A 23906-nucleotide genomic window follows, 5' to 3' on the forward strand; every position below is an offset into this window, starting at 1 on the left:
GAACTCTTAAGGCGTCAGCATACCAAGACATTTTGGACATTTTCATGCTCCCAAATTTGTAGGAACAGTTTGGGGATGGCCCCTTCCTGTTCCAACATGACTGCACACCTGTGCACAAAGCAAGGTCTATAAAGACATGGATGAGCGAGTTTGGGGTGGAGGAACTTGACTGACCTGCACAGAGTCCTGACTACAACCTGATAGAACACCTTTGGGATGAATCAGAGTGGAGACTGCGAGCCAGGCCTTCTCATCTGACATCAGTGCCTGACCTCACAAATGTGCTTCTGGAAGAATGGTCAAACCTTCCCATAGACACCCTCCTAAACTTTGTGGACGGCCTTCCCAGAAGAGTTGAAGCTGTTATAGCTGCAAAGGGCGGGCCAACTCAATATATGAACCCTACGGACTAAGACTGGGATGCCATTAAAGTTCATGTGCGTGTAAAGGCAGGTGTCCCAAAACCTTTGGCAATATAGTGTATATAAAGACATAAGTCGTGATATAACTATATATAGTTCAGTTAGTGTTTACATCTACCGTAAGTTTAACATTAGATCCAATTTCATACTTTTTTTTACTGACTAATTTTTCTTTCGGATGCATCAGTAGTTTTGCTGTCTCTAGAGTTGAAACAAACCATAACACAGTGTGAAACGGGAGACTGTAATATAACCGGCGTCGTAAAATGTGGCCGATTGACTAAGCAGAATTGCAAGAGGGTTACAAAGCAACTTTGAAATATCGAGTTCCAGTACGGGAAGTATTGATTGGCCATTACTTCTTATAGTTTGCTGGTTAAATCAGAATGAGTAATAACCAATCCCTACCTGTGCCAAAGCCGCACTGTGTGAATCACGCTCCTACAAATTCAGCTAAGCACCAGACCTTCGGGCTAAACTCAGTAAGCTATGATGCATGTGTTGTTTGCCATAAAGATAGTGTTTTTTTTGTTTTTTTTAGCCATGGGGCAATTTTAATCTTGATGCTGAATAAAAAAAACATTACAGCTTATAAAAGTATAACTAAAGGCAAAACTTTTTCTTTAGTTTTGGAGAGAGTGGAGAGGAATTGGATCACCCGTCACATATTTATTGCTTTCTGTGCCTTCATTAGGGAGATTCACCCTCTATGTTTGTCCTGATTACCATTATCATTGAAAGTGAAAGTAAAAGAAAATCTCAAATTTTGGGTTGTCCCCCGAAAAGTAGTTGAGTGCACACTAGTTCTGGTGGCCAAGGCCTTAAGGGATTCCTTTAATTTACAGTGATTTTCTCTCACTTCCTGTTTTGGCAATGGGACAGGAAGTTAAGGGAAATCTCCTTAACAAGACCCAGATGGTTAAAAAAAAAAAAAATGGATTGACGGGGGTTATAACCCTCCCTTACTCTATCCAGCCTTTAGTTCGTTGCCAGATCTGTTTTTTTGCACACATTAAAAACATTATTTTAGGACTGATGATCAGCTAAAACCCCCAATCATGATATATTTTCTGAATGAAGACATCCCAGAAATTAAATGGTGGAAGTTCCAGTTTTTTATGCCACACAATATTGGTGCAACGATTTATGAAAATAAAAATATAAAATTGCATGTGCCCGAGATATGATGATAAACTTCAGTGCCCCTTATTTTCTGAAAAGCCCACAGTTTAGAGTCAACCGTGAATAATGGGTATACAATTAAGCACTTGCTGACTGCCAGCATATTTACTTCTGCAGCCATCTCCCCCGAGGCACTGCAGCGTGCCAGTACATCAAGGTGCACATGTGCACTGAAGCAGCCTGGGGGCGCTTGGCGGTGCAATCCTGCGACTATTGTGTCTGTTGGACACAGTGGATCACAGTTGTCAGTACCTCACCACTGTATGGGGCCAGGGTATCATGTGATCGCTATGACCAATCATAGCGATCACATGATTACATGTAAGCAAAACCGTCCATTCATGACAGCTTGCTCACTGTTGTGATGCTGTGATTGACCCACAGCTATCACATGGTAAGTAAATATTTGGCACTGGAGGGGTACAATGGATCTACTGAAAAGTCCAACAATCTAAAAAGTCCATCAATAAAGTCCAAAGGGTAAGGGAAGGGGGGAAGGGAGAGGGGGGGAACAAGTTGTGAGTGTTCCCAAAAGGCAGTGGACAAAGGACGGCAGCATCAGTGGCAGCACCCTCAGAGTAAAGCTGGCTCTGTAAGCAAAGAAGAGAGAAGAGAGGGGCGCAGACTAAGTGCAGCATTAATAGCAGCAATTTATTGCATAAAAAACAAATGGCAACTCACTAGAAGTATGTACTATATAGGCAGTGGAGGACAAGGAGAGTCCAGGCAACAGACTGGTAGCTGGAGCAGATCTCCTGGAGTGGCCAGCCACCGTAGGGAACCAGCCTGGAAGGCAAATGGCGCTGGGGCGGATGTGACGTCAATGTTGGAGCGTGATTACATAAATTTGCGGTAACGCGCTGCCACCCATTTACGTCATCACACTCCAACGTTGACGTCACGTCCGCCCTGGCGCCATTTGCATTCCAGGCTGGTTCCCTTCAACAGTTCCCTACGGCAGCTGGCCACTTATCACGTACCTGGGGATGGAGGCCAATGGAGAGTGGGCTTCCCTTGGGGCTAAGTTCTGGACTCCCCTGAGAGTGGGACAGCGGGAGTCTGGCCCAAAGTTGCACAGGTCGCCTGTAGGAGTAATGGTTGGTGGTCCAACCATTGTTGGTGATCCACTCAGAAGCACAGCTGGTGCACGGAGAAGGGTGTGCAGACAGGAGGCGCCTGTGCGTGGTATGCAAGCCCTTCCAGGATTTGGATGTGTAGTCGGTTCAAGCCAAGGTCAGGTACCAGGTGGGAATCAGAGTGGTTGTAGTCAGATGGGATAGCCGAGGTCATTCACAGAGGAGAGAGAGAGAGACTATCCGTAAGCCAAGCCGAGGTCAGATCAGGGGTAAATTAGAGTAGACAGGTCCAGGAGGAAGCCGAGTCGGTAACAGGAAATCACAAGTCAGAATCACAGGAACCAGGACCAGGGCACGGGGAGCTAAAGATCATCCAGCAACTAGTGGAAGTGATGCGCCTCCTTATAAAGGCCATCTAGCACCAGATTGAGGCTGATGTGTACTTCTGCGGCCATGTAGAGTACTGGCAGAAATGCCAGATCTTCCAGAACTCCTGCTGTGGACAGGACCCTGACACCACTCCAGGAGGTCCGCTCCAGCTACCAGTCTGACTGCTGGACTCTCCTTGTCCTCCACCGACTCCCGGGAATCCTTTAGACCACATTACGGGGTGACATGCTTATATTGTTCACACTTCCAGTGAGTTGCCATTTGTTTTTTATGCAATAAATTGTTACTATTAATGCTGCACTTAGTCCGGCGCCCCTCTCTCCTCTCTTCTTAGCTATCACATGGTACCTGGGCTAATCGTAGCACCCTTTGTTCTGAACTTCTTCTGGGGCAACGCGCTTCAAGCGATGCTGAATGCCACGATCACAGCGCAATTTATCGTGCGACAATCTAAGTAGAAAAGCACCGTGTTTTTAGGTGCCGTTACAATAAAGGGCAGCTGAACATGCCATTCCACGATGTCATTTCAGAAGAGTTTTTTGAAATCGTGGGCAGAGTCGTGGCTATTCTGCCAGAGATTCAAAATGCCCATGTGTGAATGCAGCCTTGCTGTCACTTCAATGATTATTTTTTTGTTGGTAACATTTAAACTTATTCATTTATTAGAATAAAGACTTTTGTTAAGAAAAAAAATAATTCCCCTCTGAGTGATCTATGAACATTGCAGGGAATTTGAAACTTTGACAAAGATTCTTACCTTTTGTTTTTCTGTAGAAATAGCTGTTTGTCTGTGTCCATGTGCAAAATGAATGTGGATGGGGGTGATTTCATAATTATCAATCAGCTGCTGCACTTGCAGGGCTTTAATGAGGAAAGTGGCAGGGTCTGCATCCCTTTAGACTTGATTTCCCTTTGGGAGTATCTCACCATAAAATGACATTTTTATTGCAGGGGATGCCAAAAATCTAAATTGTGTCTTATTTATTACAGGTACTTCTAGAGCGCCATCAATTCATGAAGCGCTTTACATATATATTGTACATTGACATCAGTCCCTAACCCTCAGGGGGTGTACAATCTAAGGTACCTAAGTTACATGTACATACTAGGGCCAATTTAGACAGGATCCAATTCACCTACCAGCATGTCTTTGGGGTGTGGGAAGAAACCAGAGTACCTGGAGTAAACTCACGCAGGCACAGGGAGAACATGCAAACTCCAGTCTGGTGGTGCCGTGGTTGGGATTTGAACCAGTGACCCTAGTAGTGCCAGGCGGAAGTACTAACCATTTAGCCAATGTGCTGCCCATCTTAGTTCAGACTTCTGGGAAAATCAGTGAGCCAATCTCACAATCAGGAAAAGCCATTTCTAGGGGCATTCTGTACATCATCTGTGTACGGAATGCCTCTATGTTGCCACATTGCATTGAGTTGTACAGAATATTATGTTTCTGAATAGGAAAGATCATTTTTAATACCATTTCATAACCATGTGACTTGTATAGCAATTCTATAAGCTATATTATCATTTTTTTTATTTGCTGCTTTTCCCATGAAAGTGGAAGTACCCCTTAAATTTGTTGCTTTTCTGATATTGGAAAAAAAAGATCTGTATCAGAAGCACAGCAGGTTACTCTGGCAAAGCCATACATTCCAATAGCCGTCTCCACCCTTGTGTGTGTGTGTGGGGGGGTCTTCATGTGACCGATAGCCGGTGATGATGTGCGTGCGTGTAGATGACAAAACAAGCGCTGGCTTCTCTTTCGGCTTCTTCTATATTTGTAGCGATTCTTAATTCTCTAAACACTATAATGGATTCCCAGTGGGAGCAGATAGTGGCTCCCACGCACAGCTGCAGTACTCTGTCTAACCTGACACAATTAACTTGTCTGCGCAGACAAAAACATTGCGTAATAAAAAAAATAAGCGGCATGCAGGAATGGCCAGCTATGTGCGTCGTACTGCTCAAATCACTGGTTTTGTTACGCTTTTGGTGCCCCAGGCTAGACGCTGACCACCGCCGCTTCACGATCTCATTAACGGACTTAAACATGCCATCATAGACATGTAGGGATGAGCAAAATTGAGAGCTTTCATTTAACCGAAATTTAGGTAAAAATCAGGATTTTTCATTAGGTGCAATTGGCTTTAACCCCTTGCTTACCAAGGTATCCCACATGGAAGAAGAAAAATATATTTTAAAAAACATTCTTCCGAAATATATTGACATATATTTTAAATACTACAATTTTGGCCATATTCAATATATTTAAAAAAAAAAAATAATAATAATAATTAATATATATATATATATATACACACTGTATGTTGAAATGCATTCAATTTTGACCATATTCAATATATACCTGATACCCAAATACCACCCAACCCGTAATCTTCACTCCTCACAAGACCTACTACTTTCTAGCTCCCTGGTCTCCTCCTCCCACGCCCGACTGCAGGACTTCTCCAGGGCTTCCCCCATCCTCTGGAACTCACTACCCCAATCCATCAGAATGTCACCTACCCTCCTCACCTTTAGGCGCACCCTGAAAACCTTCCTCTTCAGGGAAGCCTATCCCAACCTCACCTAACAGCCGATCTCCTCCACTCCTCTCACCACTCCATCCCCCACAGCCACTTCTTCCTGTACCACTAGACCCTCCCTCCTAGATTGTAAGCTCGAAAGAGCAGGGCCCTTGAACCCCTCGTGTATTGTTTTGTTACTGTATTGTCTCATATACTGTGTACCCCACTATAATGTACAGCGCTGAGCAAACCTTTTGCCGCTATATAAATACTGTATAATAATAATATTTCAAAATATATATGGCTAAATGGTTAGCACTTCCGCCTGGCAGTACTAGGGTCATTAGTTCAAATCCCAACCATGGCACCACCTGCCTGGAGTTTGCATGTTCTCCCTGTGCCTGCGTGGGTTTCCTCTGGGTACTCTGGTTTCCTCCCACACTCCAAAGACATGCTGGTAGGTTAATTGGCTCCTGTCTAAATTGTCCCTAGTATGTGTATGTATGAATGTAAGTTAGGGACCTTAGATTGTACACCCCTTGAGGGTTAGGGACTGATGTGAATGTACAATATATGTGTAAAGCGCTGCGTAAATTGACAGCGCTATATAAGTACCTTAAATACTGTATTTTTTGCTCCATAAGATGCACTTTTTTCCCCAAAAAAAGGGGGGAAAATGTCAGTGCGTCTTATGGAGTGAATATAAAGTGGCCGGTCTGGTATTTCTGCCGCCACCATGTCAGAATATCGGGCCGGCCGGTCAGCTCTTTTCTCCTGCAGGACCTTACCTGTTCCTCGCTCCAGCGCTGCAGTCTTCCCACGGCGGCTTCTGTGACAGCCGGGTGCCCACTGCGCATGCGTGAGAAGCGCTGCGCTTTGTGAATGGTCCGGTGTCTTCTGGGACACATGACAGGTCCCAGAAGGCTCCGGGCCATTCACAAAGCGCAGCGCTTCTCGCGCATGCGCAGTGGGCACCCGGCTGTCACAGAAGCCGCCGCGGGAAGAAGGAAGGACAACTCCACGGAAGTGGGAGCGGGTACCTGTCAAAGTCAGGTACCCGCTGCCCCTCCCTCTCCAAAGGTCCACAGTCTCTGGTAATCTCCTTTACTGTCTGCAGTCTCAGGTCATCTGTACTATGTCCACAGTCTCTGGTCATCCCCTGTACTGTGTCCGCAGTCTCTGGTCATCTCCTGTACTGTATCTGCAGTCTCTGGTCATCCCCTGTACTGTGTCCGCAGTCTCTGGTTATCCCCTGTACTGTGTCCGCAGTCTCTGGTCATCTCCTGTACTGTGTCCGCAGTCTCTGGTCATTCCCTGTACTATGTCCGCAGTCTCTGGTCATTTCCTGTACTGTGTCCGCAGTCTCTGGTCATCTCCTGTACTGTGTCCGCAGTCTCTGGTCATCCCCTGTACTGTGTCCGCAGTCTCTGGTCATTTCCTGTACTGTGTCTGCAGTCTCTGGTCATCTCCTGTACCGTGTCCACAGTCTCTGGTCATCTCCTGTACCATGCCCGCAGTCTCTGGTCATCTCCTGTACCATGCCCGCAGTCTCTGGTCATCTCCTGTACTATGTCCGCACTCTCTGGTCATCTCCTGTACTATGTCCGCAGTCTCTGGTCATCTCCTGTACTGTGTCCGCAGTCTCTGGTCATGCATTGGTTCAGAATATTTTTTTTCTTGTTTTTCTCCTCTAAAACCTAGGTGTGTCTTATGGAGCGAAAAATACGGTAAATAAAAAATAAATAAAATATATATGTGTGTGTGTATATATATATATATATATATATATATATATATATATATATATATATATACACACACACATTACACACACATTTCAACACTGTATGTTGAATTGAAATTCTTTATATATTACAAAATATATGACAAATATTTTTAAAAATACATTTTCAAATATACTGTATGTCTTTAAACATAGATTTAATCTACATTTTTGGAATGCATTTACAAATGTATGTAGAAATATATGTTAAAATTACTTTTTTATATGTTAAAAAAATATGAAGAATATATTTATTAAAATATATTTTTTTAAAAGCTTTCATATATTTTGTAATATAGATATATATATATATATATACTGTATGTTGAAATGCATTTTTTATATATTACAAAATATATGAAAAATATTTGAAAAAATATGTTTTTTAAATATATTCTTCATATTTTTTTTAACATGTAAAAAAAGTAATTTTAACATATATTTTTACATACATTTGTAAATGCATTCCAAAAATGTAGATTAAATCTATGTTTAAAGACATACAGTATATTTGAAAATGTATTTTTACAAATATTTTTCATATATTTTATAATATATAAAGAATTTCAATTCAACATACAGTGTTGAAATGTGTGTGTATATATATATATATATATATACACACACACACACATATATTTTTTATTTACCGTATTTTTCGCTCCATAAGACGCACCTGACCATAAGACGCACCTAGATTTTAGAGGAGAAAAACATAATATCTAAAAAACAAATTTCAACATACTATTTATATATATTTTTTTTTTAATATATTGAATACGAACAAAATAGTAGTATTTCAAATATGTCAATATATTTGGGAAGAATATTTTTAAAATAAATTCAAAATATATTTTTCTTCCATGAGGGATGTTTATAAATGTCCTGGTATTCATGGGTTTAAAGTAAGATCACGGCTGCTGTTGCTGCTTGGTATTGATTTTTAGGGCTCATTCACACGAACTTTGGTCTCTGAAGAGAGATCCATGTTCAGACCGCTCTTGAACAGTTGTCCATTTGTTGACTGTATATTGTCACAAGACCTGTGTAGTATAACTTGCCCATTTGTTACCTGTGTATTATCAGATTACCTGTGTTTTATGACAGATGCCTTTTTGTTGCCCATGTGTTACCATATTACTCATGTTTGATAACATTCTCCCATTTGTTGCCCAGCATGACTCATGTATTATAACAACTGCCCCTTTGCTACCTGCAGATGGTAACAATTGCTTGTTTGTTGCCTGTATATTGTAAGAGTTCCTTTGTTTTTAATCAACTGTCAATTTGCTGCCTGCATATTGTTACAAGACCTGTGTATTATAACTATTGCTTGTTTGTTGCTGAATACTGTCAGACTGCCTTTGTTTTACAACAGTTGCCCATTTGTTGCAAATGTATAGTCAGGTTTGGGCGTTTGTTGCCCACGTATTATCAGTCTGTCTTTGTTTGATAGCAGTTGACCACATGACTTATGTATTATAACAATTTCCCCTTTGTTGCCTGCAAATGGTATGAATTGCTTGTTTGTTGCCCGCATATTGTCAAATTTGGCTACATATTGTCACATGGCCTGTGTATAATAACTGTTGAGCTTTTGTTGCTTGCATATTGTCATATGACCTGTGCAGGACCGTCTTTAAAATTGATTGAACCCTGGGCAAACATTTTCTTGCACCCCCCCCCCCCCCATTTAATTTCACTTTCCACCTGCTATAATCAAAATCAGTTTACTGCAGCAGATCAGGCAGTGATTGCGATTGGTTGCTGAAGGTTACAGCATATCATTTCTGCTCATTGACTGGTTGCTAGAGGTTGCAGCACACATTACAGCTCAATGATTAGTTGCTAGAGGTTACAGGACATAATTTTGGCTTGCTAATGGTTGCTAGATGTTACTGCACATCCTTGCCGCTCACAGATTGGTTGCTAGAAGTTACTGTACATCCTTTTTGCTTACTTATTGGTTGCTAGAGGATACTGCACATCATTACTGGTCACTGATTGGTTGCTAGAGGTTACTGCACATCATTACCGCTCACTGATTGGCTGCTAGAGATTACTGCATATCATTACTGCTAACTGATTGGTTACTAGAGGTTACTGCACATCATTATTGCTCACTGATTGGTTGATAGGGATTAAAGCAGATCACTGCTGTTCACTGATTGGTTGCTAGAGATTACTGCACATCATTACCACTTATTTATTGCTAGAAGTTACTGTGCATCATTACAGCTCACTGAATGGTTGCTAGAGGTTACAGCACTTAATTAGATATCACTGATTGGTTGCTGAAGGTTACAGCACTTCATCTCCTCACTGCCTGCACACCATGAACTGAGAAGGTGAGGGGACCCACCAATAGACATTAAACTCATAGGGATCCTAGGACTCCTGTGATCAGTGGCACTTCTGGGGGAGGGTGTGATAAGCGGCAAAGCTGGGGGGGTTATGGGATCAGTAGCAGTGGTGGGGGGATGGGAGAAGTAGTAGGTTTGGGGGGATGGGATGAGTGACAGTGCTGGTGGTGTGATGGGATCAGTGGAAATGCTTGGGGGATGGGAGCAGTGGCAGTGCTGGATGGAGATTAAAGGTTGCATGACGACAATGTAAGGGGGGATTTAAACCGATGACCAATGTAAGGGTTTTTTTTACACTGACCACCAGTGTAAGGGCAATTCTGCACTTGCCACAAATGTAAAGGGAAATTTACACTGAACAACAATGTAATGGGGAATTTGCAGTGGCATCCAATGTAATGAAGAATTTACACTGACAACCAATGTAATGGAGGATTTTACACCAACAACCAATATATTTCTACAGTGGCCACCAATGTAAGGGGAAATTTACACTGACCACAAATTTAAGGGGAGCTTCTACATGGACCACCAATGTAAGGGAGGATTCGACACTGACCACAAATGCAAGTTAGGATTTTTTTACCGCCTACCAATATGAAGAGGAGTGTCTACGCTGACCCCCAGTGTAAGGGGGACATTCACACTGACAGCTAGTGCGATTGAAAGGATTCTGCACCAAATCCCAATGTAATGAGAATATATACACTGTCCACCAATGTAACTGAGCCATCTGTACATGGCAATTGGGCAGAGCTGGGCAGCATAAGTTGTGACGATCGCGCGTCAGACCCCTGACCTTCTCACCAAACTCGTGACCGAAGGACTAGCCAATCTGAAACCGCGATGTCACATGCGTAACAATGCCATGCCCAGCTGAACCCTGCACAACGATTTTCCAGCTAATGGACCACAAATAGATGTACCAGAAGCGATTGTTACTGGGTCAGGTTAATTACACAATTAACCCTTCACACTGCCACCACCTCCTTTTTGTACAGAGAAAGAGGAAACTTGTCAATATCAGCAATAACACTATGATGGTTGAGATAATCATCTGTATAGCACTGGCACAGACAGGTTATACAGAGGGTTAAACAAACACAGTAGCGCTCTTTTTAGAGGCAGGAATTCGTAAGTTGCATTAACGAGCTATAGAAACAGTTCAACACTTTCAGAAAGAAAGATTTATTACTAAAAGGTAAAAAGGGTACAATAAAAATATTTACAGAAAAAAGATGTAACCAATATATATATAAATATACAGAGAACAATAGCACAGCAAAGAGGTAACAGAAAGGAGGTTAAAGGGTTAAAGTACCTGCCAATCAGCCTTGGGTTTGCAGATCAAGTTTCAGAGCGAAAGGGCACGGTCTCCCAAGGTGGTTCTGATGTAAAAAGGGAGAATTCTTCAACTTCCACTCTTAGGCCTGACAGCCCATTTTGTAGTCCCCCAGCACGGGGGGTCTCTGAAGCCAAGGACCAATGCCTCATTTATGGAGGGATAGTCTGGGCGGAGACGCAAACTAGAACCAAAATCTCTCGTAACTCATATTTTGGCTCATAACTTGTCCTAGGCACAAGTACCATTCCACCCTCAGGTAGATTAGTATGCAGACGCATCTGAGGAACGGGTACATATGAAATATGAAATACCTATTTGAAGGGTTCAAGGGATGTAAGTTTCTGCTTTCCTAGGTATTCCAGTCAGGGAGTGTGACCTATCAAACGATTTGTCTAATCATGTGCCATCTGAAGATAGGCCTGTTTTTTATGTAAGTCTCTCATATTCCAAGATATGAGACATATGGGAAAAATAGATTTTAAAAGTGTTATCTAGTTCCTTACTCCTCTGGAATGTCTTTGAACTGAGGGGAAGGCTTGGGTTATCTTTTTACGAGGTGCCAGATTACTCAGCTTCCCAGCCCGCCCGGCACCCAGCTCAAAAATGGTTTATAGCTCGGAGCTCCCTGCTGTGCCCTGGCCGGCCTGTGGCACTTCCAACATACACACACCATATGCCACTGTGTATGAACAGAGAGGAAGGGGGGATGATGGGACAACATGGAGAATTCTTAACAAAATGGAGGACTGCGTCCTTCTCTGTGGGCATGATTGCTACATAAGTGACAACACTTCACACTGATATATCGGGGCACAGCTCAGGACGAAGAGTTCAATGGACAAGGGAATGTAAACCGGGACAGCTGACAAGTATGGGGCAGCTGCTTTGGCCCCCACAGCAATGACTGGGCCCAGGGCAGCTGCCCCTTTTGCCCCTCCTTAAAGACACCCTGGACCTGTGTAGTATAACAGTCACCTGTTTGTTGTCTACGTATTGTCCAATTGCTCATGTTTGATAACAATTGCTCCTTTGTTGCCTACATGACCCATGTACTAACAACTACCCTTTTGTTCTTGGCCAGTGGTAAGAATAGCTAATTTGTTGCCCGCATATTGTCAGAGTTTTTTTGTGTCTAAAGCCGGCCATAGACAGATTGGGAATCGACCAGTTCAGCAGGAACCGGCCTAATTTCAGTCCGTATGTGGGCAGGCTGGTTGTATAACAATCAGTCTGCTGGGTTTATTTTCTGCAATCACTACCAGCGGCTATAGCCGCTGGCAGTGATCATTGTTTTCTGATGGTGGGGAAAGCTGCTGTTGTCAGAATAGAATAGCACAGTGGGAGGGATTCTGACTGACTGTGTTGATGGAGGAATCAAGAAATTTTCAAAATAAAGTTGCATAATCTATGGCAAGACTAACAATTGTCCATTTGTTGCCCATGTATTGTCATAATTGCCATGTATTATCAGATTGCCTATGTTTAATAACGGTTGCCCATTTTATGCACACATAATGTTAGATGACCCAGCATTTCATAGCAATTGCCCATTTGTTGCCCATGTGTTGTCACAGGCATATAACTACTGCACATTTGTTGCCTGCATATTGTCATTATGCCTTTGTATTATTATTATTATTATACAGTATTTATAAAGCGCCGATAGTTCACTCAGCGCTGTACATTACAAAGGGGGACAGAACATGTGACAGAACAATACCAATACAATGCAAAACATGAGGGGATCGAGAGCCCTGCTCTTTCGAGCTTACAATCTAGAAGGGACGGGATAGTGGTACAGGAGGAGATAGCTGTGGGGGATGGAGTGGTAGGAAGAGTGGAGGAGGTCGGTCAAGTTAGCAGGGGGTAGGCTTCCCTGAAGAGATGGGTTTTCAGGGTGCGCCTAAAGGAGAGGAGAGTAGGTGATAGTCTGATGGGTTGGGGAAGGGAGTTCCAGAGGATGGGTGACACCCTGGAGAAGTCCTGGAGGCGGGCATGGGAGGAGGAGACCAGGGAACTAGAGAGAAGGAGGTCTTGTGAGGAGCGGAGTGTGCGTGCTGGGCGGTACTTGGATATTAGGTCAGTGATGTAGTTCGGGGCAGTATGGTGGACGGCTTTGTACGTCAGTGTTAGGATTTTGAATTTGATCCGTTGCGCAATCGGAAGCCAGTGGAGGGATCGGCAGAAGGGGGTGGCGGAAACGGAGTGGTTGGAAAGGTGAATGAGTCTGGCAGCCGTATTCAGGATCGACTGAAGCGGGGATAGCCAGCGGCGAGGCAGGCCAGTGAGGAGGGAGTTGCAGTAGTCGAGTCGTGATATGATGAGGGAGTGGATGAGCTGTTTAGTGGTTTCTGGGGTTAGGAACGTGCGGATTTTGGCGATGTTGCGGAGGTGGAGTCTGCACGAGTTTGTTAAAGATTGGACTTGGGGCTGGAAGGATAGGTTGGAGTCCAGAATGACACCAAGTACTCTGGCCTGCAGGGCGGGTTTGATATTGGCGTTGTTGGATGTGATGGAGAAGTCAATGGGGGGTGGGGTTCTGGCTGGGGGGAAGACAAGAAACTCGGTTTTGGAGAGATCCAGTTTAAGGAAGTGGAGCGACATCCAATCTGATATGTCGCTCAGTAGGTGTGTGATTCGGGCAGAGACCGAGGGGGTGAGGTGGGGGGTTGAGAGATAGATTTGTGTGTCGTCGGCATAGAGGTGGTAGTTGAAGCCGTGAGAGTGTATGAGTTGGCCAAGGGAGGAGGTGTAGATGGAGAAGAGAAGGGGCCCAAGGACAGAGCCTTGAGGGACCCCAACAGAGAGGGGGAGTGAGGGGGAGGTGGTAGCATTATAGGTAATGCTGAAAGAGCGTTGTGACAGGTAGGATGAGATCCAGGAGAGAGCAGAATCTCTGAGGCCGAGGGAGTGTAATATTTTGAGGAGGAGGGGGTGGTCAACTGTGTCGAAGGCCGCAGAGAGGTCAAGGAGTAGGAGCACTGAATAGTGGCCATTAGCTTTGGCGGTTAGAAGGTCGTTGGAGAGTTTGAGTAAGGCGGTTTCGGTGGAGTGTAGGGGACGGAAGCCAGACTGTAGGGGATCGAGGAGGTTGTTGTCGTTGAGGTGAGAGCATAGGCGGGTGTAGACGAGGCGCTCGAGGAGTTTAGATGTAAGTGGGAGCAGGGAGATGGGTCTGAGGTTGTTCGGGTCATTGGGGTCCAGGGAGGGCTTTTTAAGTATGGGGGTGATGTGTGCATGCTTCAGTGGGGAGGGGAAAGTGCCGGAGGAGAGGGAGAGATTAAAGATGTGGGTGAGGGAGCGTAGGATGGAGGGGGAGGGAGGTCGTAGGAATTGTGAGGGGATAGGGTCGAGGGGGCAGGTGGTGAGGCGGGCATCAGAGAGGATCTTGGAGACTTCCTCGATGGTAGTAAGGTCAAAGGAGTGGAGTGTTGGGGGAGCTTCAGTATGAGGAATGTAGGGTGGGGTGGAAGAGGAGGTCAGAGCAGTGGTGGGGCCGTGGGAGAGGGGTGATGAGGGGGTAGCTGAGTGAGGGGGAACGGGGTTGGAGGGAGTTTGAGCAGTGACGAAGTCCCTGCGGGTAATATCGAGGGGGAGGGGGGATGAGGGGGTAGCTGTGTGAGAGGGGACGGGTTGAGAGGGCGTGTGAGTTGCGGCAATGTCCTTGCGAATTGTGTCAATCTTGTTTTTGAAGTGATTGGCAATCTCAAGGGTGGTGAGTGAGGTGCTGGGTGGAGGTGGGGGTGGAGAGAGTAGAGAGTTGAAGGTGGAGAAGAGTCGGCGAGGCTTGGAGGAGAGGGTCTTGATGAGGGTCAGGAAGTAGGCTTGTTTGGCTGCGTGGAGGAAGGAGGTGTAGGTGGGGAAGGCAGATTTGTAGTGGGTGAAGGCTTGTTGGGATTGTGTTTTGCGCCATAGTTGCTCCAGGGCACGACTGTGTCGTTTGAGGGTTTTGGTGTGATCAGTCTGCCAGGGCTGGAGCGGTCGGGGTCTGATGTTGCGTGTGGTTAAAGGCGCTAGTGAGTCAAGGGCTGTTGACAGCGTGTTGTTGAAGGCAGTCATAGCCAAGTCGGGGCAGGACAGGGGGAGAATGCTGTCATGGAGTTGATCAGCTGCAGAGTGGAGGGGGGCAGGGTTAAGGTTGCGGAGGTTACGGCTGGTAGTAGTGTGACATTTGGAGGGGTAGGCGTTGGAGGACGAGGAGATAGAGAAGGTAATCAGGTTGTGGTCAGAGAGAGGAAAGGGGGTGTTAGTGAGGTTGTGGGGAGCGCAGTGGTTGGAGAAGACAAGATCAAGGATATTACCGTCGGAGTGGGTGGTGGATTGTATGCACTGTGCAAGTGCAAAAGAGGAGGTTAAGTGGAGGAGACGGGCTGTGTCTGGGTTGTCGAGGTTTACAGGGTGGTTGAAATCCCCAAGAATGATGGTGGGTAGCTCAGAGGAGAGGAAGAAGGGTAGCCAGGAGGAAAAGTCATCCAGGAAGCGGGGTATGGATCCAGGAGGCCGGTATATCACAGCAATCTTCAGGGGGGTTGGGGAGAATAGTCTGACGCAGTGGGCCTCGAAGGAGGAGAAGGATAGGGAGGCGGGGTTTGGGAGAACTCCCAAATTATGGCAGTTTGTGGTTTGTTGCCTGTGTATTGTCAGGATTGCCCATGGATTATCAGATTGCCCATGTTTGATAACAGTGGCCCTTTTGTTATCCACGTATTGTTAAAAGTTCCTGTGTACTATATCAGTTGCCTGTTTGTTGCCCACGTATTGTCAGATTGCCCATGCTTGTTAATTATATACATTTTCACTTAGGGGTGTACTCACTTTTGTTGCCAGCGGTTTAGACATTAATGGCGGTGTGTTGAGTTATTTTGAAGGGACAGCAAATTTACACTGTTATACAAGCTGTACACTGACTGCGTCACATTGTAGCAAAGTGTAATTTCTTCAGTGTTGTCACATGAAAAGATATAATAAAATATTTACAAAAATGTGAGGGGTGGACTCACTTCTGTGAGATACTGTAAATGAAAAAATACCAAAAGTTTTTAAAACTTTTTTTACATTTTTACTTAGTTTTGTATTTTAAAATATTTTGCAAATAAACATTCTTCATAAATTAATAAATACATTAACTAATTAATTAATCATAATTAGGCCAAAATGTATTCTGCTATTTTTTTTGTGTAAAAAAAAAAAGCCAAAACAGTGTATATTATTTAGTCTCTGTGAAAGTTATAGAGTCCACAAACTATAGTATTTATATTTATAAATGTATCAGTTGAGACCCTAAAATGCTGGATGCTGGTATGACGTGTGGCAGTTATCAGGACGCTGGTATGACATATGGGGTGGTCAGAATGCTGGTAAGGAGTATGGCGTTCATCAGGACGCTGGTATAGGGTATGATGGTGATCAGGATGCTAGTATGGCATATGGGGTGATCAGAACACTGGTATGGGGTATGGAGGTCATCAGGATGCTGGTATGGAGTATGGTGGTGATCAGGACACTGGTATGCCATATGGGGTGATCAGGATGCTGATATGGTGTATGGCAGTGATCAGGTTGCAGGTATGGCAGTGATCAAGGCACTGGTATGGCAGTGATCAGGACATTGGTATGGTGTATGGTAGTGATCAGGATGCTGGTGTAGCACATGGTGGTGATCAGAACATTGGTATGGCGTATGGTGCTGATCAGGACGCTGGTATGAGGTATGGTGGTGATCAAGACACTAGTATGGGGTATGGCGTTGATCAGGATGCTGGTATGAAGTATGGTGGTAATCAGGATGCTTGTATGGAGTATAGCGATGATCAGGATGCTGGTATGGTGTATAGCAGTGATCAGGATGCTGGTATGGTGTATGGTGGTCATCAGGATGCTGGTATGGCACATGGCAGTGATCAGGACACTGGTATGGCATATGGCGGTGATCAGGATGCTTGTATATGGCAGTGATCAGGGTGCTGGTATGGCACATGGCAGTGATCAGGACACTGGTATGGCATATGGCGGTGATCAGGATGCTGGTATGGTGTATGGCGGTGATCAGGACACTGGTATGTTGTATGGCGGTGATCAGGATGATGGTATGAAGTATGGTGGTAATCAGGATGCTTGTATGGAGTATGGCGGTGATCAGGATGCTGGTATGGAGTATGGTGCTGATCAGGATGCTTGTATGACATGTGGTGGTGATCAGGGCTCTGGTATGGTGCATGGTGGTAATCAGGATGCTAGTATGGTATATGGAGGTGATTAGGGTGCTGGTATAGCACATGGCAGAGCTCAGGACACTGGTATGGTGTATAACATTGGTCAGGACACTGGCATTGCATATGGCAGTGATCAGAGTGCTGGTATGGTGGTGATCAGGACACTGGTATTGCATATGGCGGTGATCAGAGTGCTGGTATGGGGTATGGCGGTGATCAGGACACTGGTATTGCATATGGCGGTGATCAGGACGCTTGTATGGCACATGGCAGTGATCAGGATGCTGGTATGGCACGTGGCAGTGATCAGGACACTGGTATGGCATATGGCGGTGATCAGGGCGCTTGTATGGCACATGGCAGTGATCAGGACACTGGTATGGAGTATGGCGGTGATCAGAGTGCTGGTAGGGTGGTGATCAGGACACTGGTATTGCATATGGCGGTGATCAGAGTGCTGGTATGGGGTATGGCGGTGATCAGGACACTGGTATTGCATATGGCGGTGATCAGGACGCTTGTATGGCACATGGCAGTGATCAGCACACTGGTATGGGCTTTGGCGATGATCAGAGTGCTGGTATGGCGGTGATCAGGACACTAGTATGGAGTATGGCGGTGATCAGAGTACTGGTATGATGGTGATCAGGACATTGGTATGGTGTGTGTTGGTGTTATTGTGAGGACTATGGACAGGTGACAGGGCTGACTGCATTGTTTATTACATTACGATGGGGCAGTGATCAGGGACAGTGGGGTGGCTGGCAGTGCAGTCTGTGAGTGTATATGCACACTCACAGGCTGCAGCATGGCTCCTCTCCGCTCTCACAGCATATCTATGTAAGAGCACAGAGAACCAATGTTTGCTTTCACTTCTCAGATTACTATTTGATTGCTGTGATTGGACACAGCAATCACATGGCATTTTACCATGTGATCACCCGGACACAGCAGTAATGTGATCCAGCACCAGCACTGCTTCCCGTCCGCCATATATAGGCTGTGGGCAGACGGGAAGCAGTTAAACAGGACCCGTCACCAAAATATGCATTACATAGCAGACTTTTTGTCCCCATGTGATGGAAAAAAAGTTTAAATTAAAAAAAAAAAAAAAAGTAAAACATTGAATTAACACCCAAGCACTTAACTCCCCCCCGAAATTTGGAGCCCCAACATACATGACCGTAGGAACGTAACTGCATGCATTGGCGGCGCCTACGCACAAAAATGATGCTTGCAATACATGTTACATAGCGCCTCACACCCAGCGCAGTGAGAGCACGAATTCTAGGCCTAGTATCCACAGATCACGCTAAACTGATAGCCTGTTATGAGCTTTTCAAGCATCTCCTATAGAACATATGAGGTGCAGAAGTTTGTCTCCAATTTTAAGGTTTGGCATGTTGGGTATCTACTTACTTGATGCAACCTCATCTTTTATATTTTATCATCACAATTGGGTCATTTATTCAATTCATGTGCCCCAAAATTAACTTTAGTGCATTTTTTACTGAAATGTTGCCTTTCCTAAGCCGTTGCACCAATATTGTGTGACATGAAAAAATTAGAACTCCAAGTATTTTATTCTCTATGGCGTCTGTTTTCAGAATAGATCATGTTTTCGGGGATTTATTTAACCTTCAGGCCTAAAATGATAATGTCGACATGTAAAAAAAAAAGCAAAAACAGCTCAGACAGTGAAAGGGTTACTGGAGGTTGTATAGTTCTGTTTATTAACCATGAAGAACACTATCTCCGAGTATTGTACATAATGCAGCTCTCAGTGCATTGAGCGTCACTGTGAGTCATTTCTCCACATATCTCCAATCTGCCAACCAATATCCTCGCCTGACAATCGCAATATGGCGGCCGGAAGTCACTTTCCCGCCATGTTGGTTCTCCCATCTCTGCCCCGAGGGTGTCAAAGTGAAAGGAGAAGGAGGCGGTGCTGCGCTTAGAGACACACCCCTCTGTGCTCGCTGTCGCTGCTGGTGCTGCAGTGTGTGTGTCAGAGCCGGGAGAGTGAATGAGGAGGAAGCTGTGAATGTAGGCCCGAGGAGGAGGAGGAGCGCCGCCCGTCAGGTGAGAGAGACACCCGGCCGGGTCACCGAGCTCCGGGCCTACAGTATTCCATAATACACCGAGGTCTTCCTCCCCCTCCCCTATACACCGCTTACCAGTGTCCCCCCCCATACATATCCAGTCAAATCAGTGCCCCCCCATACATATCCAGTCAAATCAGTGCCCCCCCCATACATATCCAGTCAAATCAGTGCCCCTCATCATACATATCCTGTCATATCAGTGCCCCCCCATACATATCTTGTCATATTAGTGCCCCCCTCCATACATATCCAGTCAAATCAGTGCCCCCCCATACATATCCTGTAATATCAGTGCCCCCCATCATACATATCCTGTCAAATCAGTGCCCCCCCCATACATATCTTGTCATATCAGTGGCCCCCCCCATACACATCCAGTCATATCAGTGCCCCCCCCCCCATACATATCCAGTCATATCAGTGCCCCTCATCATACATATCCTGTCATATCAGTGCCCCCCCATACATATCCTGTCATATCAGTGCCCCCCCCCCATACATATCCTGTCATCTCAGTGCCCCCCCCCCCCCCCATACATATCCTGTCATATCAGTGCCCCCCCATACATATCCTGTCATATCAGTGCCCCCCCCATACATATTCTGTCATATCAGTGCCCCCCCCCATACATATTCTGTCATATCAGTGCCCCCCCATACATATTCTGTCATATCAGTGCCCCCCCATACATATTCTGTCATATCAGTGCCCCCCCCATACATATTCTGTCATATCAGTGCCCCCCATACATATCCTGTCATATTAGTGCCCCCCATACATATCCTGTCATATCAGTGCCCCCCCCATACATATCCTGTCTCCCCCCCCCCCATACATATCCTGTCTTATCAGTGCCCCCCCCCATACATATCCTGTCATATCATTGCCCCCCCCCCATACATATCCTGTCATATCAGTGCCCCCCCCATACATATCCTGTCATCAGTGCCCCCCATACATATCCTGTCATATTAGTGCCCCCCCATACATATCCTGTCATCTCAGTGCCCCCCCCCATACATATCCTGTCATATCAGTGCCCCCCCCATACATATTCTGTCATATCAGTGCCCCCCCCATACATATCCTGTCATATCAGTGCCCCCCATACATATCCTGTCATCAGTGCCCCCCATACATATCCTGTCATATTAGTGCCCCCCCATACATATCCTGTCATATCAGTGCCCCCCCTCCATACATATCCTGTCTCCCCCCCCAATACATATCCTGTCTTATCAGTGCCCCCCCCATACATATCCTGTCTTATCAGTGCCCCCCCCATACATATCCTGTCATATCATTGCCCCCCCATACATATCCTGTCATATCATTGCCCCCCCATACATATCCTGTCATATCATTGCCCCCCCCATACATATCCTGTCATATCATTGCCCCCCCCCATACATATCCTGTCATCAGTGTCCCCCCCCCCCCTCTTCCTGTCATATCAGTGTCCCCCCTCCCCATACATTTCCTGCCATAACAGTGCCCCCCCATACATATCCTGTCATATCAGTGTCCTCCCCCCGCCCCTACATATCTTGTCGTATCGGTCTCCCCCCCCCCCCCCCATATCCTTTCATATCGGTCTCTCCCCCCCCACCACACACATACATATCCTGTCATATCAGCTACCCACTCATGCATATCTTTTTATATCAGTGCTGCCCCCCCCCATATATATAACCTGTCATATCAGTGCCCCCCCCTTTATCTTTTATACCCAGGCTGCTATGTCCCTGCCCCCCCATACATACCAGCATACTCCATCATTACTTCCACCATGGCTCTTTGCACTTTCAGTTCTGACATTCAGTGACAGTTCCATCATCTTCTGTGTCAGTATTGCTGGCCCTGAGGGCGCACTCCACACATCATTCACCTGTGCGGCACGGCAGTGTGTCATGAGCAGAACCAGGTCTGTAGCAAGCAGCCAGGTTCATCTTTCAGATGCAAAAACAGCTGATTGGTTGGTATGAGCAGTGGATTGGTTGCCATGTCCAGTAGATCTGTTTTTAGGGGAAGTGGATGGGTTGCTATGGGCAGGAGTTCAGTGGATATGTCCAGTAGATTGGTATGGCAGTGGGTTGGGCGATGTGTCCAGTAGACTGGTACGGCAGTGGGTTGGGCGATGTTTCCAGTAGATTGGTATGGCAGTGGGTTGGGCGATGTTTCCAGTAGACTGGTACGGCAGTGGGTTGGGCGATGTGTCCAGTAGATTGGTATGGCAGTGGGTTGGGCGATGTGTCCAGTAGATTGGTATGGCAGTAGGTTGGGCGATGTGTCCGGTAGATTGCTATGGCAGTGGGTTGGGCGATGTGTCCGGTAGATTGGTATGGCAGTGGGTTGGGCGATGTGTCCAGTAGATTGGTATGGCAGTGGGTTGGGCGATGTGTCCAGTAGATTGGTATGGCAGTGGGTTGGGCGATGTTTCCAGTAGATTGGTATGGTAGTGGGTTGGGTGATGTGTCTGGCAGATTGGTACGGCAGTAGGTTGGGCGATGTGTCTGGTAGATTGGTATGGCAGTGGGTTGGGCGATGTGTCCGGTAGATTGGTATGGCAGTGGGTTGGCCGATGTGTCCGGCAGATTGGTATGGCAGTGGGTTGGCCGATGTGTCCGGCAGATTGGTATGGCAGTGGGTTGGCCGATGTGTTCGGTAGATTGGTATGGCAGTGGGTTGGCCGATGTGTCCGGTAGATTGGTATGGCAGTGGGTTGGCCGATGTGCCCGGTAGATTGGTATGGCAGTGGGTTGGGCGATGTGTCCGGTAGATTGGTATGGCAGTGGGTTGGGCGATGTGTCCGGTAGATTGGTACGGCAGTGGGTTGGCCGATGTGTCCGGTAGATTGGTATGGCAGTGGGTTGGCCGATGTGTCTGGTAGATTGGTATGGCAGTGGCTTGGGCGACGTGTCTGGTAGATTGGTATGGCAGTGGCTTGGGCGACGTGTCTGGCAGATCGGTTGATATGGGGAATGGCTGTGGTTTTGCTCCTGGCAGATCGGTTGATATGGGGAATGGCTGTGGTTTTGCTCCTGGCAGTAGCCATGTGTTGTGCAGGCATGTGGAGAAGAGCTTTGTATGTACAATGTACCATGTCACTCCTGGGCACTCTGCGGTCTCTTTGCTTACTGTTACACCGTACCCACCACACCCCGGCCTCCCATTTTTTTTATCTCTCCAGTTCTGTTGAGTTCCTCCTTTTGCCTGCTTTCTATACCAGTGGTAACCAATGACAACAGAGTTCAGGAACCAGTTAGTTCCATCTAGAAGGCACTTTAAAGTACACCTGTTATGAAAAGATCATACTACCATCACCCACTGGTCTGATCCCTGCTGCGGGCCTTTCAAAAATCCCGGTACATCTGTGAATAGTACAGAGATGCACGCTGTCCCTGTGCTTCATAATGCAGTGCTCATGATCTCTGTCCAGTCACAGAGAAGGTCAGGGGGGGGGGGGGTGTCATGTCTAAATGTGCAAGAACTGACTTAGTGCCTTAGCTCAGCATGCAGCAACGCACTTGGCAAGTGTTGACGCACTGAGCTGCCATTGAATAGCCCCCCAACATACTAAGGCAGAGCACACATGTTGCAACTCATTGGTTTTGGAAATCCATGCAATTCAGTGGATTGCCGTCAAGTAGAACTATAGGCATTCGTATTTGTCCATTTTGAATAGAGTACGGGAGGGTATAACCCCTCTCAGTATTTTTTTTTGTTGCCATCTGTGTCTCATTCCCGCCCTATAGCCAAACCAAGAAGTGAGAGGAAATCCCACCAAAGCAAAGTGATCCAGCACCATTCCCATTGGACGATTTACTCTTTATTCCTGTTCTGGTGTCAGCCTACTATTTGGGCTTTTACTTTCCATGATAATGGTAAACAGTACAAATATGGCAAATCTCCCTAATGGGGGCGCAGACAGCAATAAAAATCTGACACCCCTCTCCACCCTATCAAAAGTGTAAAGAAAAACTGTTTAGTTATACTTTAATGCAGGGATCTCCAAACCTTCTAAACAAAGGGCTGGTTTACTGTCCTTCAAACTTTAGGGGGGCCAGAATGTGGTAAGGGGGAGTAAAAAATGTCCAGGTGTCAGTGGGAGGACTAGTACCCCGTCTTTGGTGTCAGTGGGACAAATAGTACCCTGTCTTTGGTGTCAGTGGGAGGAATAGTGCCCCATCTTTGGTGTCAGTGGTAGGTATAGTGCCCCGTCTTCTGTGTCAGTGGGAGGAATAGTGCCCCGACTTTGGTGTCAGTGGGAGGAATAGTGCCCCATCTTCGGTGTCAGTGGGAGGAATAGTGCCCCGTCTTCAGTGTCAGTGGGAGGAATAGTGCCCCGACTTTAGTGTCAGTGGTAGGAATAGTGCCCTGACTTTGGTGTCAGTAGTAGGAATAGTGCCCCGACTTTGGTGTCAGTGGTAGGAATAGTGCCCTGACTTTGGTGTCAGTGGTAGGAATAGTGCCCCGACTTTGGTGTCAGTGGTAGGAAT

At 46.0% G+C, this 23906-nt stretch overlaps 1 protein-coding gene across 7 annotated transcripts in view; it reads left to right on the top strand.

The window, feature by feature from the left end:
- CYRIB (CYFIP related Rac1 interactor B) overlaps positions 1-23906 on the top strand; it is a 261661-nt gene that overhangs the window by 51291 nt on the left and 186464 nt on the right. For 3 of the 7 annotated variants that reach the window (XM_089677500.1, XM_089677499.1, XM_089677496.1), the window contains exon 1: positions 19233-19383. The exons of the other annotated variants lie outside the window; for them this stretch is intronic. The gene's annotated coding sequence lies outside the window, so the exon portion shown is untranslated. Of the gene's footprint in view, positions 1-19232; positions 19384-23906 lie in introns of those variants that run through there. 7 annotated transcript variants of the gene reach the window in all.

The sequence above is a fragment of the Staurois parvus genome, unplaced genomic scaffold, assembly GCF_062004578.1.
Source record: "Staurois parvus isolate SC_StPar_1 unplaced genomic scaffold, SC_StPar_1.0 ptg000187l, whole genome shotgun sequence".
NCBI classification, from domain to species: domain Eukaryota; kingdom Metazoa; phylum Chordata; class Amphibia; order Anura; family Ranidae; genus Staurois; species Staurois parvus.